We start from the raw sequence: 16,653 nt of genomic DNA on the forward strand, positions 1-16,653 counted from the left end.
TTATTTTTCCTTTTGTGATAATGTGACCACTGTAAGGTTACTTCTTGTAATACTAATTATATAACTTCATGTAACATTTTAGCGAAGGCTATTGAAAGTAGTTTCAATAGCTATTTCTATATTTTAGATCTGTTTGGTTTTAATTTTTTCCCTTTTCTTTCCTGGGCAGTTGTATCAGAAAGTGTTACCTAAGAAGACCTTGTAGCAAGTGCAGCAAATGAGCATGCATTTTTTTTCTTTTAGTGGGTTTGTGCAAAATAACTGCAGCATGAGTGGTTTCTACTGCAGAGGATTCAAGACAATGCATGCAGGAATTTAAGAGTTGCATGCATATGTCACCTGCAGCACAAACAGCTTTGCAGATCTAAAAGAATGTATGGCACACTAAGTGAAGAATGGGCAGAGGACAGAACAGTTTTAGCAGTGAGGGGGACAGATCATAGGATTGTTTAGATCTGTAAAAAAAAAAACCAAAAAAAACAAAATTCAAAGATCTCCTAAATTCTTACAGAAGGGACATTACCAGCTTTCTTCTCCATCTTCAGGATCCTAGTAAAATTTTTTTTAAAAAAACTGGACTGTTCCATGTTTGTGGTTGTTTTTTGGGTCTTTTTTTCTTCAGATTTTAGTGAGAGTGTTTTAACTGGGGGAGTGGGAAGAAAGGTGAATATTCTGGAAGGGAAAGTGGTGAATTAGACGTCCAGCAAACTAGGTGCAAAAACTCTGTTTGCTTTACTAGGGAACCGAGATGCTGCAGATCTGACTTCAAATAGAGGCTGGCTGGTGTGGGAGTATTCCTGGCTGGTCTGTCTTGGGAGGAAATAATTTCCAGTGGTAATTTACATGCTTTGCTGAAAACTTATCCTGAAACTGTGCTTACCTTTTTTGGAAGTTTTGAATGCCATGGTAAAGATTCTTTCTTATGTTTCCTTCTTTCTGCTACTTCTCAACTGCTTTCAATGGTGTGGTTTTGACAGGGAGAAATCCCCTGACCTTGAGAATTCACAGGCCAAATGCAGTTGGAAGGGAACTGGCCACACTGAGACAAAGTACTTGTCATAAAACATGTTCAGTAGTCCAGCTAGGAGCAGAACAAGTCACTTCACTGAGTGCAGGAGCACAAATAGCAAATGAACCCATAATGCCTGATTTGCTGGGGACATCCACATTGTGTGTGGTACTTTAAAATGTGTGGTGTTTCACCTGCAAACCAGAAACAATACATTGTGGGTAGAACTGCATGACATAGCTCTACAAATTCTGCTGTTCTTTAGAAACTCTGTTGCTTCCTGGATGAAGACAACAAACATTTAAACATGAGTAAGAGGATGTATGGAAAGGAAACTGAATATGCTCTGTAGAAGGAAAAGAAAGGTACAAGTCTGACAGACATCACCTAGATCAAGTCTGAACTGGAAGCCAGATGCTGTTGCCTTTGAGTTGATGTTGCACTAAATGAAAGCATTGGACTTGCATGCTGAGTCCCTGACTTAGAGACATTAGAGGTGTATTGTTGAGACAGGACAGCACTGGACCTCTAGGTATAAATTGGCAATCCCACGGTAAGGAGAAAAGAGGGAGAATGTCAGCCCTAGGAACAAGGCAGGGGGCAAACCAAAACATTAGATGGTTGTATTTAAAAGGTAACATTTCTAGCCTGTGCAGGTACAAACTAACTTGTCCATATTTCTGATTGCTAATGGGTGCTTCAGCTCCTAATTATGCTGAACATCAGGTATGTTGTAAATAACTTTTTTTTAATAGTCATGGTTCAGCTTTTTGATACCTATGCATCAGCTCTCTAAGCCTTTTGATTTTTGAGTGGAAGGAGGGAACTCAAGCATAACAGCAACCAAGAACCTTACTGTCATACTTCTCTTTCTCTGGAGAATGTGGGTTACATTTCAGATCCAGATCCATTTAAAGGAAAACAATGTCATCTGGCCTCAAAAGTCCAGTTTGTGGCTTTGAGTTCAGCAGCTGTCTTTGTATACTGTGCTCTTTGGAAGGCTGACTTGGGCTGAAAAGCCCTTTAGGCTGAGTAATGAGCTACCCAGATGCAACTACTAGGAAACAAGCAATGGTAGATCTGAAATCTCTGCACTCCATTTCTGATCCTGAGCTTGGTTATGCCCTGGTGAGAGAAGGGGCAGTGTCCATTCCTATTGCAGTATGACGCCAAGAGGGGCAGGAGGTCCTGCTGCCTGCTCTACACATACTGGCCTAAAAAATGAGAGCCCAGATTAAATTCCTTTCCAACCCCACAAAATCCACTTCCTAAAGGAACTGAAACCTTCATCCCCTAGACACCAAGTTACTTATCCACCAGGCCATAAGTGAAGCTGCATGGGGTAGTCTTGCTCATGTAGGAACTGTGATGAAGTGCTGCAGCAAGTATGAACATCACAGGGTCAGAAGAAAAGATAATTGACTGTTTGAGCTAGGTACTTTGTGGAGGAAAGAATGGGTCCTGAAGTATGACTTCTCTGCTTCATGAGTTTTAGGGTTAAAAAGTCAATATAATGAATAAGTAAATCCTTTCAACTTTTGTGAGCTGTAAGGTTTAAGTCTCTTGGGTGGAGGATTGGAATTGAACCCCTGTATCTCATTCTGGCCACGAAAATATCAAACATTGTATGATATGAAAAGGTAGAAACATCTTTTATGAGGAGTCTGAAACTTGTTAATGTGCTATGTCAGTATGTGAACTAAACTGGAACCTTGGATGATAAAGAGCCATTCCCTCTCACTTGTGGATCTTGGAGGGCTGGACAGGAATTTGATAAACCGTTGCACATTTGGCACAAGCCTGTGTGTGTGTGCGCAAGGGAGAGCCTTCAGAGCACAGAAGGGGCTGGTTTAATCAAACAGCTGGCTGAAAGGGTACTCTGCATATAGGTAACTAAAGTCACAGTTACCAAAGATCCATCACTTGGTCTCTTCTGAAGTCTCTTCTGAAGTTTCAACTTGATCTGAACAGTTTATTAGGCTGTAAAACTCTTTCCTGATGAAAGAGGTTTAGATTGAACATAACTGAGAAGAGAGTACTTTCATTTTAATTGATGACAGCTTCTAGCACAGCTGCTCTGAACACTGTGATGTTGCTATTGAGATGGTACAGTCAGGATTTAAAACAGAAAGAGGTTTATTGATTAATTTGTAATTTATTTGATCTTAATCATGGAGCTGTTTGAGTGGGCTATTGGCTGGCTCTGTGGATCTGCTTTGTTTATATTGCTTAAGTGTTGGCTGAGGTAAGAGCTCAAGGAGTACATAGCTGTGTAAAAATGGCAAAACAAAATATATTCTTAAATATAAATATAAGCTAAATACTGGATTTGTGACAAACCAAGCAAAAGTGTTCTGTGCTTTCCATCCCCAGCAGGGACAAGAAGATCGTAAGAACTTAAGAATGTATCTACACAAATTTGCATCAAAAGTGCACTTCTGAACTGAGACGTCTAATTGTCACTGCTTCTTGTGGCTTGTAACCACAGTCATTCTCCAGATCAGCTTCTATCGGCCTGCACTACTTCTGAGCAAACATATAGCCTAAAACTTGATAAGCTAAACTCTGGAAATGTTCTGATCTGGCAGAACTTTGTGCTATATTTTGCTCTAAAATTTGCTTAGGGTTGATCAAAAGAAGTTAATATTCTTCCCTCAAATGGTTAGTCTGTTAATCTATTTGCACAGGTTAAATAATTTTAGACAAAATTCTAACTGATTTTTGACAGTTAATCAAAGAAACGGCTGGTTTAGTAGAAAGTACTTTGAAAAGTCCTTTTGGTTTCAAGTCCTTCAGTGCTATAGCTGCACTTCTTTCAGGAGTATAATCCTTTCCAGGAGTGTCAGCTCTTGCAAATTCCAGCTTTCCCTCATCCATTGTAATGGATTGGGGGAGCTGCAGTATACCATCAGTTTACCTTTACATAAATTTAAGGAAGTCTCTGTTTTTCAGAGAAACTACTTTGTTTTGCTCAGTACCTGAGTGAAGATACTGCCAAGTTGTTTTCTCTATATTGTAACTTCTTTAGATTATTCACTAGACATGACCTGTGGGTAGTTCATCTGTTTTGCGGGTATCTTAGCACATACATTATGCTAAGGACTCAGTCATTGTTCCCTGAGGGAATGTCATTAAAATAAGAAATATTTCTAAAAGTCTCTTTGGAGGCCTTATAGGAGATTCAGACCACAGGACTGAATATGTAGTCTGCATGCTCACTGCCCAACTTGCTTATATGCAATCACTGAGTGCATGACAGTGTATTTCAGAAGAAAAAGCAACTAATTTCCTGAATAATGTAGGCTGTTTGAAAATAGTTACCTGTAGTGGTGAAGAGACAAATCCAATGTTACAGAAAATTCTTGGATGTATGAGAAAAAAAGAAGGTAGTTATTCAGAAGCTTATGGAACAGATAGAATTAAGAAAAAAATCCACCTGAACAATTTCTAAAGAATTACTAGGTCAGTGTGTACATAATTTGTCATCACAGACTTATGTGGCTCATGTTCAAACAGTTGTCTTTTTGAAGCTTTCTACAGACACGCTCTTAAAACAAATCAGAGATTTGCCTTTCTCATCCTTGAAGAGCTGTTTTATAATGACTTGTAAAGTCAGTCTCCAAGGTAGAAAATAATGTTGGCAATAAAGAAGAATAAAGAAGTAATAAACAGATCACATTCAACCTGATGCAGATCAAGGGTGCAGAATCCAATCTTCCTTTGAGCAGTCTGCCATATAGTTACTAAAATAGCTAGTGATAATCTCTTTGCCAAGCTCTTTTATCTCTTGAGGTGTTATTTCTTATTATATGCTAAGATAAAGTCTTTCTTTCTCAATGCCAGAACCTACTTAAAGAAGGAAACTTAAATATACATTCTGGTAAAAGGCTTAAGGTTCTCGATAACCCTTGTGCATCTCATGCTCTGCTAAAATAGCTTATCTGCCATATTTAAAAAAAATCACTAATTTCTGAAGAGTGGATTGGAACTATTTCTGGGGGAAAAAACAAACAAACAAACAAACAAAAAATGTCTTTTCCTCCCTGACTTCTGTGACTTGAATGTTTGGTGTTCAAAATGCTTTTTTACAGTTTAGCTTCCTGCTATGTTCAGCTTATTCTAATTTACCTTCTTCACTAGGAATAGAAAGTAAGTCATGTGAAATGTGCATTGATTTATAGTATAGGTTTTAGATTTAGTATGCAGTATATACTTAGATCAGGGAAGGCTGCAATATGCATAAGCTGATTCAGTCTTTTGTGATTAGATAATATGTAAAGTTATATGGGAGAGTGTTTTCAGCTAAGCTTCGTGATTGTTTGCATATAACAACATGCAATTCAAAACTATTGCTGAGTAACATAAATAACCTTTTATTTCTTCTCTCTACATTGCAGGAGCTTTAGGTAATATAAAGGGTAATTTGTCAAAATCTGTTTTAACTTAACCTGTTTGAAGTCTTTCAACTCTGATAGTGTATAACCCAGTAATACAAGATCTGACTCTCTTGTTGTCTTTCTTTGACATTATCTAGGTTAACGTAATGGGAACTCTTGAGTACATTTGTCTGTGAACTCCAGCAACTCTCTTCAAAGTCAGGTACAGCTCAGTCCTACTGGTAGAAATATATCCAAGCTGAATAACTGACTCGGAAGACTGAAGTTGAACTGTTCAGCTATCTTTGATTTGTTAGTCATAAACCTTTCAGTGAAACTTTTCCCTTTTAGTAAAGAATCAGTAACAGTAATTTCAAATTACTCGAGAATATGCTCAAAATACCCACAGATAACTTTTGCCATGCTGGTGAATTAGACCGTTAAGAAATAAGTACTTCAGTGAAAGGCTTTCAGCTTTAGCTGGATGCTCTGGTCAACATTCCCATCAGCTCTACTCTTGAAGCAATGGCAACTTGAAAACTGTAAGAATTCAAAATTCAGACAGTGACTTTTCTCTGTGTAGTAGGTATCATGGCTGCACATATGAATGAAAGCAGCAGTGTAGAAATATTGGTGTCTCTAAACTGAAGTGTGTGATGTCATTGACTTTGCTCTAGGCACTTTGGCAGCCTCTTTTGAAGTAGTTAAGTAAATAAGAACTGGTGACTTCCCTGTCTCTCCTAAACTGGCTCCATCACAGGCATGATGAGGCAAGTCTAGTTAAACACACAGCAGTTTAGATGCTCCTTAGTGTGGGGATAAATCCTTTGAATGACTCATGTCTTTCTTATTGGACAGGTAGATGCATGGCAGCTATTGCTGATTATAAATACCCTACAAATTACTTTTATTTTATTATAAATTCTAGGCAAGGCAAAATTAGCTCCATTTGAACAGCCGAAAGCATTGTATCCACACTTTGTTTGCAGACTTTCTTCTGCAGTTTAATTTTTGATAAGGCAGGTAGAGTTGTTTAACAAAGTTTGTTAGTCATTTACGGCCAACCAACTGAGCAACAAATTATTATCTTGGCTCTAATAGAAATTATGTTGGAATAAAGCTACAGGAAGAAGATTTTCTGCACATACAGTTTGGCAGGTATATATAAAACTATATCAAGAAGATGTCAAAACCATAATAAACCTTAAAACAGGATGCTTGTTGATACTTGGTGCTTACTCTGTAGAGAATAAGGAACATGTCCTGGTTTGTGTCATCAGATTTGAGACAATGTATCTCTTCCTGTGTGTTCCTGTGGCTTTGTGCACAGCACTTCTGTGAACTGAGTGTTAAAGTGATGCAAGTGGCCTCTACATTTTGGTGTTGCACAGAAGAACAAGATGTCTTTGTTTGGCTCATATGTGATACATTTGTAAACACATACATGACCCTGTGCAGAGGGTAATCAAATCCCAGTGCAGAGTCTGAGGAGTTGTACTTATGTTGTGAAAGTTAGAAGCAGAACATGACCCTGGAAAGGTGCTGCTCCCCTTGTTAAATACCAGACTTACTGGTGTTTAGATAAAGAAAGGTGAGAAGATATTACAACTTCACTAGAGTTCATGAATTTGCTCCACCCCAAATTGAAAAACATATCTTTCTATGACAGCATGAGAACACTTAGTTAGCTTCTCATGATGATAACCTAGTTTAAAGCTGGTTCAGAAACCTGTTTTTCCTCTGTGTATATAAACTTGACTTTACCTAGCTGGTTGGGTAAGATTGCTTGCCCTGTTCATCTCCTAAAACTCCCCTTTCTGTAACAAGATACACTGTCAACTGGCCAGCTCTGGAGCATCACAAAATTCTGCAATAGTTCTTCTGAGTAAGTCCTGGTCTCTTGCTGTGCAAATGGCCCTTTTACTCAGTCTCTCAAGACTATCACAAAATGTTGCTTATTACAAAAGGAGAGATATGAGTGTACATACTGTGCTTTAATATCATCTTAGCAAAAACTTTCCATGGTGATTTTCATAGCTGCAAGGGATCTCTTTCCAGTAGAACTACAGCAATTTTCTGTCTACAACCTTATTGAGGTTACTGCCAGATTCCTCAAAGAGACCTGTTATGAAGTATCACAACATGTTGTATAGATGATAAAGTACCTCAGAAACAATGGATCTTAAGTTGGTAAATTTTCTGATCTAACAAAGATATCCCAAGGCAAAGATACTAGGAAGTCTCTTAACACTTCTGTAAAAAAAAAAAAAAACAAAACCAAACACCAAATATTATGTATAGGGTCTCTTACTTGCCCACAGATCTGGATGTTTAAGAGCACACGCATGTGCTTTGTAGCAGATTCTGAGGCACCTAAATTAAAATACTTGCAGCAAATTTTAGATTTTTTTTTTTTTTTTTAGATTTGATGTAATAATTTCTCTGAAAGCCTTCGACAGGCTTGAATAAGTAATTTTCATAGAACCACAGAAGGGTTTGGGTTGGAAGGGACCTTGAAGATCATCTTGTTCTAACCCCCCTGCCATGGGCAGGGACACCTTCCGCTGGACCAGGTCACTCAAAGCCACGACCAGCCTGGCCTTGAACACTGCCAGGGAGGGGGCAGCCACAGCTTCTCAGGGCAACCTGTGCCACTGCCTCACCACCCTCACAGAGAAGAACTTATTACTGTCTAATCTAAATCTCCCCTCTTTCAGTTTGAAACTGTTACCCCTCATCCTGTCACTACACTCCCTGATAAAGGGTCCCTCCCAACCTTTCCTGCAGGCCCCCTTCAAGCACTGGAAGGCTGCTATAGGGTCTCCCTGGAGCCTTCTCCAGGCTGAACCACCCCAGCTCTCTCAGCCTGTGCTCATAGGGGAGGTGCTCCAGCCCCCGATGAACTTCATGGCTTCCTCTGGACCTTGACATCATCTGCAGATCAGAGACAATGATGATGACTTTTATGCATCCTCAAAAACTCAAAGAAAATTCTTTGAAACTCAAAGGAAAAAACCAACTCAGGTGGCAGAAATGGAGCTGACCAAATAGACTTGTTCTAAATTGGATTTTCTTATTGATACCAAACAGACTGTCTCTTCTCAGAAACCTGTGCTGAGTGGGAAACATGACATTCAGTGGAGCCTGCTGCCCTGCATGGCTGTGCCTAATGTCACAAGGGCAGCTGCTACTTTAAACAGATATGAATGGTTTTGCTTTTGCTGAAAAGTTGGAGTAGGAAGTGGCAGAAAAAGGGCTTTGAGAATTCTTCTTTTAGACAGGAAAAAGTTCTTATATACGAATCAAACCAGAGTGGGAAAACAATTTTTGTAAGTACTTTTTTAAAAAAAAACAGTTTCTGGAAGCCTTTTTTAGTTACAATTCCCAAACTGAGTAGGCAACAACTTCTGCTATCTGCAAGGCTTTTGTGATCTCTTCTATTGCTTTTTGAAAAGATCTTTATTTTCTTGGGGGGGTGGGATGACACATGACACACCAAACAAACAAAAACCCCAACAAACAAAAACCCCACTCATCTGAAGCAAGCTAGCTTGCACCCTGATTCACAGAAATGGTCTCTAGTCCTGACAATTAGCAATCTGTCTTCAGATCACAGATGAGGTATGATTTTAACGGGGAAGATCCTGCCACCTCGTGGCAAGAACTTTCTTAAATCGAAAGAATTAAACTCGATACCTAACACCTTTTGTAGAACAGATATATAGCTAAACAAACAGAAATCAGGGAAACCAGACACTTTGTTTTGTTTCCTTCACTATTTGGGCATTATCACTTGTGTAAATATTACTAATGTTTTAAAATAAGAGTAATTTAAATGAATAGATAAGTTTATTGCAACTTTTTTTTCTGCAGCTGCTTCATTCATCTTTCTTCCCAATTCTGTGGAAGTAGAGTATTGAGCCAGAAGAACCCACAACAGCTTTGGTATCTGTATAAATAGTTGTTGACAAGAGTCATTGATGGGTGTCAGTGTAGTATAGATTTTTGTTCATCCGATAAGGCATCTGCTTTCGCTATGGCACTATTTGCTTTCAACTGTAGGGAACATTCAGCTATAGCTTCCTTCCTAGTGACTACAAAGCTTTTGCGACACCTTGATGTGCTTCATGAAGCCTTTTCTCTGTCCAGAACATGAGAAAATAAAACCGGCATCTGTGAAGAGTAACATTCATCTCTGTACTCCTTCTTGTTTCTTTTGACATCTGGTAGATGTCAACTGTTGTAGTTCTATACGTACATATCCTGAGAGTATCAGGCTTATCTGAACTGTTTTCATCGATGCTGGTCAAACTAGGGTCGTGAAACTCTGGCAGCTTCAGCCACCGGCAAGACAATAACATGGGGAAAAGTAGTTTTTTACTGACTTGGTTCGTACCCTCTTTGATTTCCCAAACTGAGATTAATATTTCTTGCAAGGTCTTTTCTGAGAGTTGTGCTGCAACTGCGCTGATTTAACCACACTAAAACAACCAATGAACCTCCTATCACCACTCCTTCCAAGTGTGAACTTACTCAATTTTAGGACCTGAAACTAATACTGAGATCTGTAGATGAAACAGATGGAGTTTAATTTACAATAGTTAAGACTGTCTGTATTGCTCTTTTTATGCAAACAGAAATCTTGACACATGGGATTTCTTCTTCCTAACATGTTTTAACAGTTTCTAATTAAAATACTGATAGCTGTGCTCAAGAAATGCCAAACTGACAGCCTTGAGATTGCAATATTTACATGGAAGTAAGATACCGAGTTTGGGTACTTGATAAGTAGCATTTATAATACTATGTTAATGTGGCTCTAAAACTGATTCCCCCCCAAAACTACATCCATGCCAAATGCTGGAGAGCTATTATGGGGGGTAGATGATGCCACAAGCTGATAGAGTATATGGATTTTATGAAGAAACAAAACTGCAGTTAAAAATGACTGCCACAGTAGGCCCCTGCATTCGCAAAGCCCTACTTCCCAGCTGTAGTAATCTACAGTTTAATCTGTGCTGGTAGTAAAAACATTGCTGCTTTGGATGTGTAAGCATTGAAATTAGTGAAGCTGCTCTGTGGCTGGAACAAGCCTTCCTAGCGTGAAAAACAGTTATAACACATGAAGTTATCCCTCGGTGTCCTGACAGCAGCTGGTATGAGTGTAAGTGCTTTAGCTATTTTATAGCTTCTCAGCTTGCCCCAAAATATGTCTGAGGTGAATAGAATATGATATAAACATAGGGCTAGCCATTATCAGGGAGAGACAGCTGTGTAACAACATTCTGGACAATGAAGATAGCGCTCAGGATATTTATTAAGAGAACAGTCCTGCCAGATGGACTCTGCAGGAAGGACATACATCACAAATGCCATGTTATAAGAATTATTATACACAAACAGCTGCTACAGCTCATCCAGGGCTATTGAAATAAAAAGACAGAAGAAAACCCGAGTGTGAGCCAAAGGAAGAATTTGGCTTTTAGCAACTTTAAGAATCAGTTACATTCTGCATCTGCAAAGAGGTGAGCTGTTAAAAGCCCAAGCAGGAGCTTAGTGGCCTAGCAAAAATTGTTCTTGAACAAGCAGTTGGTGAGCTTAGTTTTCCTGGAGGCACATGGAAACATAAGAGTTTTAGGTAGAAATCAGATCAGAGGTTAAACTTGAGTTTGCAAGGAGAGAAGATTGACAAAATAGGAAAAATAAATTGCAAGCGATGATAGTTATGTGATATATGCTTATTCTGGAAGAAAGGGAGGAGAATTTGAAAAGTTGAAAATTAACGAGGAAACATGAGCTAGAACTAGACCACAAGTGGGAAAATGAATCCGAGCCTCTTTTAGAATATTGATTTAATCTATCTCAGACATACGAGCTGCTTTAAATTAAATTTGGGAGATAGTTTCCTGTCAGAGGCATAAGATTAGGTAGAGAGTATCATAGAATATTTTCTAAAGAAAATATTTCTTTTTTCTCTTAGTACTAAACTTGTGGTGTTTAGGGTTGTTTAGTACACTTGAGTGGATGTTAAATCCTTAAAAGGGAAGTTCAACAAACTGGGAATGTGTAGCAGAATTCTAAGTGATGTGGGATTTTCTGTTTAAATTTTACAGTTACTAGGAACTAGAGGATTGATGACTGAGGTATGTTCCAGTTAAGACATGATGTGTGCAACAGCTCTGTGAGACTTGCGGTTGCGAGACTTGGTTACTTCCCTACAATGGAATCATAAACAAAAGTACGATGCCCTGTCACAGACTGCAGCAAGAGAAATTCCAGTTGAGTATAAGGGGAGGGGAAAAAAATCACAATATGAATAAGCAAGCACTGGAGCAGGGGCCTGGAAAGGTTGTATAATCTTCTTCCTTGAAGACATCAAAACTTCCACTGGATGAGGGCCTGAGCAACCTGATCTGACTTTGAAGTTGCCTCAGCTGGGATCAAGTGGCTGGACGAGATGCCATCCCACCAGAAATCCTGTTCAACTTAAGTTATTCTGTGATGAGGGGCACCTCTTTCCAAACAACATAAACAGAGCCGTGTTGGACACGCCATATGCCAGTGAGCAGACGCGTGATGGGCTGCACACACGGCCTGCCGCCAGAGGGAGGAAATGCCGGGCTTTGAACACGGCGCAGCACAAGGCTGTGGGTACCCGGGCGTGTGGCAGCCGAGCCGCAATCTCCCAGACCTTGTAGCTCTGAAAGGGGCAATCTCCAAACGCCTGTTGAATGGGAAGCCTGTGACATGTGAGCTAAAGAAACAGAAGAGTTTCTTGGTTGCTGCTCTGGTGCCAGGAGGACCTGGCGCCAAGCTTTAGCTGTTGCATCCGACACAGTGGAATGTGGATTTTGACTCCGCTGCATTTTCCTAAGAAGGTAACCTGCTCTAAGGAGCCTTTAGATAAACAAAAAGCTATAAATATCATGTCAACTTCCACTTTTCATCTCTGCTTAGTCAGCATGGAAAAAAGCTGTGTGGGTTTTGTATTTTAAGTGTTGTTTAAATAGGCGTGCCTAATATACCATGTTCTTAATTTGTGTAGTGCTTGCAACACTCCTTCAGTTTTGAGGAACTGATTTCTGAATGATATACTTATGTGTCTCCTTTTACCTAAACAGTTTCAAAGGCAAATGAGGCTCATTGTCAAAGTATAAAGAATATTTTGCATGAAACCTGGAAGGAACTCTTATGTAGCAAATCTACAGGAAATTCTTGTAGCTACCAAGAATAGCATTTTTGTACAAATACACAGAATGGAGATTTGGTGATGTATAGATAAGTATAATTTCTGTTAGTAGTCAAACCACTTGAAGAACATGTCGGTACACTTCTTAAAAATCTTCATGAAAATCGCTATGGACTTCCCATCGATGGAAAAATAGTAAATATTCAGACCAAAATATAAAGCGTGTAGCATTTTCATCAGAACAGTGTTATTGCATGAACAAGGCTTGCTACTTTCTCATTAAGTATATTTGAACTGACAAATTTACGTGGATTTCTGGAATAGCAGTTATACTGTACAATGCCACAGAGTATGTAATAAACTATAAAATCCTAGTGTTCCCTTTAGAGTGGTTTTGTCAGGATCTGACAGAGTTCTAGAGATACAGGTTGCAGATCTGATCTATGTTTTGGTTTGAGGAATTTGACACCAAAGAAATGCCTGCAGAAACAAATTGGCTTTTGATGCCAGCTTACCAGAATCATGATGCTTGTGCAATTTTTTGCCCTTTCCTTTTTAACTTTTTGCATGCTGAGCTGCCACAAACAACTGTTTTCTAGATTAGAGATACAAGGATTTTTTTCACTGTGGTACATCAAAATCTTTCATTTGCATGCCATGACTGGAAGAAAACAAAGTGTTCTCTTTTAGACTGGAAAAATGTGGACACCACACACACACACACAAGACAAAAAGTAAAAGTCCATGATGTGTTTGAAAATGTTGTCTTTTTAGAACTGTTCACAGCCATCTCTGCTGAGTGTTCTTACTTGAGTATGCTGCTTAACATAGCTGAGGGAGAGTCTAGTAAACTCCACTGTAGCACAAGTATTCAGATAGACTTTCTTTTGCTGAAGCAAAGTTCAGTACCTCCTGTGAGAGCAGTATTTCCACAGGCTGCATCCATTATGGCAAAACTCAGTTGTTAATGCTCAGTAATGCTTGTCCTTGTGGCCTTTGTCCGTTTCTCTCACTATATTGTCGCATTGTTTTTTGAAAGCAGTATCCAAACATTTACAGAAAATTATAAATATTTTGGAACTGGGCAAGTCCCTGCCAAAATGAATGAGTCTGTCAGGAGTAGGGGCAGGAGGGGACATAGCTTGCACTGACCCTGGCATGGAGAAGGGCACATGTTAGACAGGACCATGGGACACGGGGCCAAAATGCAGTGACTGGGAGGAAAAGCATTCTTTTCATATAATCTTCTGTCTATAGATTTGAAACTGCTGTGGCCCGTATGGTAGGGAGTACATTTGCAGAGGGGAAGTGGTGAGTAGTTGTTTTCTCAAGTCTGTGTGTGCTATTCAAGGGGTTCTGGTTTGCATTCCAGGAAAGTGGTATCGCCAGATCTCAGAGAGAGGAGACTGCGCGTTAACAAAGAAGCCAGCTGACTCCCTGCATCAAACACTCCTGTCCAGCCCTTTCACTGAGGTCAGCACTCTTCGGCTGGACACAGTTTTGCCTGATAATATGTGGTCTGCTACAGTGCTAAAGAAGTACTTGTCAGGCTGTTCTGGTTTGTTCTGTCTTTAGGAAATTATGTCATAAAGCGTATCTGTCTTGAAGTTAAAAGAATTTCAGTAACTTAGGTTTTCTGAGAAAATATTCCTCGTCATTAGCAATTAGATAAAAAATGCGCAGCATTAGCAGAGCTCTTATTTACTTCAAAATTACTGGATGCAGCAATTTGAATTTGTCAGAAAGTCTTAAAAACTGTGGATGGGAAAAAACCACGTTGAAGTAAAGGATGGGAACCTAATAAGAAAGAGATTCAGTAGTTGCCCTTTTCTTAAGGGAAGTTATGAAGAATCTTTCTGGAGTTAAAACATCGATTTTATCTGTTATGGAATTGTTTTAAAGGAGAAAGCAATGAATCTCCTACACTTCGGTTGAGGAAGTCTTGTCAACTGAGGTTATATTGCATCTGAAAAACTTGCAGTCTGCATGCACAGTGGATAGCATATGAAATATCCAAGGATGCACTTAAATTCAAGGCTGAAAGTGAAAAGTGACTTTATATATGGAAGTACTGTAATTGTCCTTAGTGGGTTCCTCTTTCCCAGGAAGCTTGGAACAAGCTATCCTGCTTGTTTCTTTCTCTTCCCTAGTCATCCTGAAATGCCTTCCAAGCATTACTGTATTTATTTCCTTTTATTCCTGTTTTAAGCAAAGTTTCACAGCACCATGTTTTCTCATTCCTTGGTGGCACTTCACTGCACCATTGCACAGGCAGGGAAGGAATAGCAAGTTGGGAATTATAAATTGTAATACAGCACTAAGGAGGTTTCTATGCAGAGGAACAGATAAACTTATCACAATTCAGGGCTGCTGGTGGTGGTGGAAGCAATTTCAAGCAAAAATTGAGAAAGATTTGAAAGACTGTCTTGATGAACAGGTGAATTCAAAGGGATCTGTATCTTTTCTTGAAAACATACTTCATAGTATGATGTGTGCAAGCAAGCTTTTACCTAGGGTCCTCGTCACCTTGTGTTGTCTGTGCTGTTGCAACTCAGCTGATGCCATGATCTGAGGTAGTTAATTCAGAGCTACGCTAGGATTAATTACATGAGATCTCAGCATAACTGGACTGTGGGGGAGATGAATCTTCATTTTTCAGGATACGTTACCATCTTGAGCTGTGAGCTCTAGTTTGTTGCACTTTATATATTTGATTTGGCACAATAATTCAACAAACTCAAGTATTAATGTAATGGCTGTCATGAACTGTTTAATAAAGAATAAGATGGAAAATAAGGACTTCAAGTGGGATGAAAGGAATGGCATTCCTAACTGAGATTTGCTGCACTTAAATAGCAGCTGTTTACTGAACCTTATGCACTGAGGTCTGGCCTGCCTGCTGGAAAGGAGAAGAGGGGCCAGGCAGCTTACCCATACTTCCGAAGATGGTAAATGACAGAAGCATGCAGAAAATTTTTCCTTTTTTACTGTGAAATTTTCCATTAAAATGTATCTATTTTAAAAGAGCAAACTCCCTTTGTCACATCCTCATATGGCAGATATAGCCATCCTGATTCATTATAGCGCTCTCCTCCCTGATGTGGGAACAGTCAGTGTAATGTACGCTTTCTCAGCATTCAGATTTTATTGGTAGTAACTTCCTAGTGGTTCATGAAGACCTTAGAGAATCTAAACTGTTGCTAGAAGCTAACCAGTGTAAAGCTTTGCTTCTGTAGCATGTGTCTGCAAATACTCACTCTGTGCCTATTGCAGCTCTCCAGGCACTGTCATTGTTTATTTTGGTCTGTGGGCTGATGGCTCTTCTAAGCTTGATGCCCCAAAATTGCTGTGCCTATCCTGTTTGCAGAGGTACGGCAGGCATGAAAAGCAGTTATGCTTTCAGTGAGAGAAGCAAAGGTAGACATGGAAAGAGACATTTTGGCTCTGAAGTGTAATGTGGAAGAAGAGATACAGCTGCATTTTGCACCTCCCTCCTTATCTCTTCCACACTGTGTGTCTGTATGTTGCAAGTCTGTGATGTTTTGTGTAGCTGGAGTGGAGCTGAAAGTAAGAAAAAGTTTTCTCTTCATGCTCCTTGTCCCTTGCAGTGTAACACATATTTCTTTGGGATAGGCTTTTTGTCTGTGGGAGACCCAGCTGCAGTGCCTAACTCAGAACTGGAGCTGTATTCCAGTTCCTGGAGCAGCATCGTGAGACTGCTTCTGTGTTTGTCTCATGGGGCTAATGGTGCGCTTTGCTTCACGTACCCCAGGGCTGGGAGAGAGGAGCTTGGCAAGAGAAGCAGCAGGTTGTTTGCCCTGGTTTACTTTATATAGTAAAAGTAAACCTGCATAGTACTTTCCTATTTTCTACATGAGATTAATTGAAATAAATCAACTGTAAGCAAACTGCTGCAGTTTTAAATGCATGTAGGATTCCATTTATCTTTTCTTTTTTGCGTGTGCCCTCTTCCATAAATGGGTTTTACTGAAAACAAGAGAAGGAAATCAAACACAACATCATTGTAGCGTATCAGGGCTCATATTTTGAACATGGATTTCGCTGTACCTAGATACAAT

The 16,653-nt window shown here is 39.5% G+C and overlaps 1 protein-coding gene across 6 annotated transcripts in view; it reads left to right on the top strand.

The window, feature by feature from the left end:
- Positions 1–11,998: 11,998 nt before the first annotated feature.
- Positions 11,999–16,653, top strand: part of LOC104346974 (dipeptidase 2) — a 42,260-nt gene continuing 37,605 nt past the window's right edge. For all 6 annotated transcript variants that reach the window (XR_015183741.1, XR_015183740.1, XR_015183742.1 and 3 more), the window contains exons 1-2: positions 11,999–12,263; positions 13,947–14,047. The gene's annotated coding sequence lies outside the window, so the exon portion shown is untranslated. The remainder of the gene's footprint in view (positions 12,264–13,946; positions 14,048–16,653) is intronic.

Source organism: Leptosomus discolor, chromosome 8, assembly GCF_034619465.1.
Source record: "Leptosomus discolor isolate bLepDis1 chromosome 8, bLepDis1.hap2, whole genome shotgun sequence".
In the NCBI taxonomy this organism is placed as follows: Eukaryota; Metazoa; Chordata; class Aves; order Leptosomiformes; family Leptosomidae; genus Leptosomus; species Leptosomus discolor.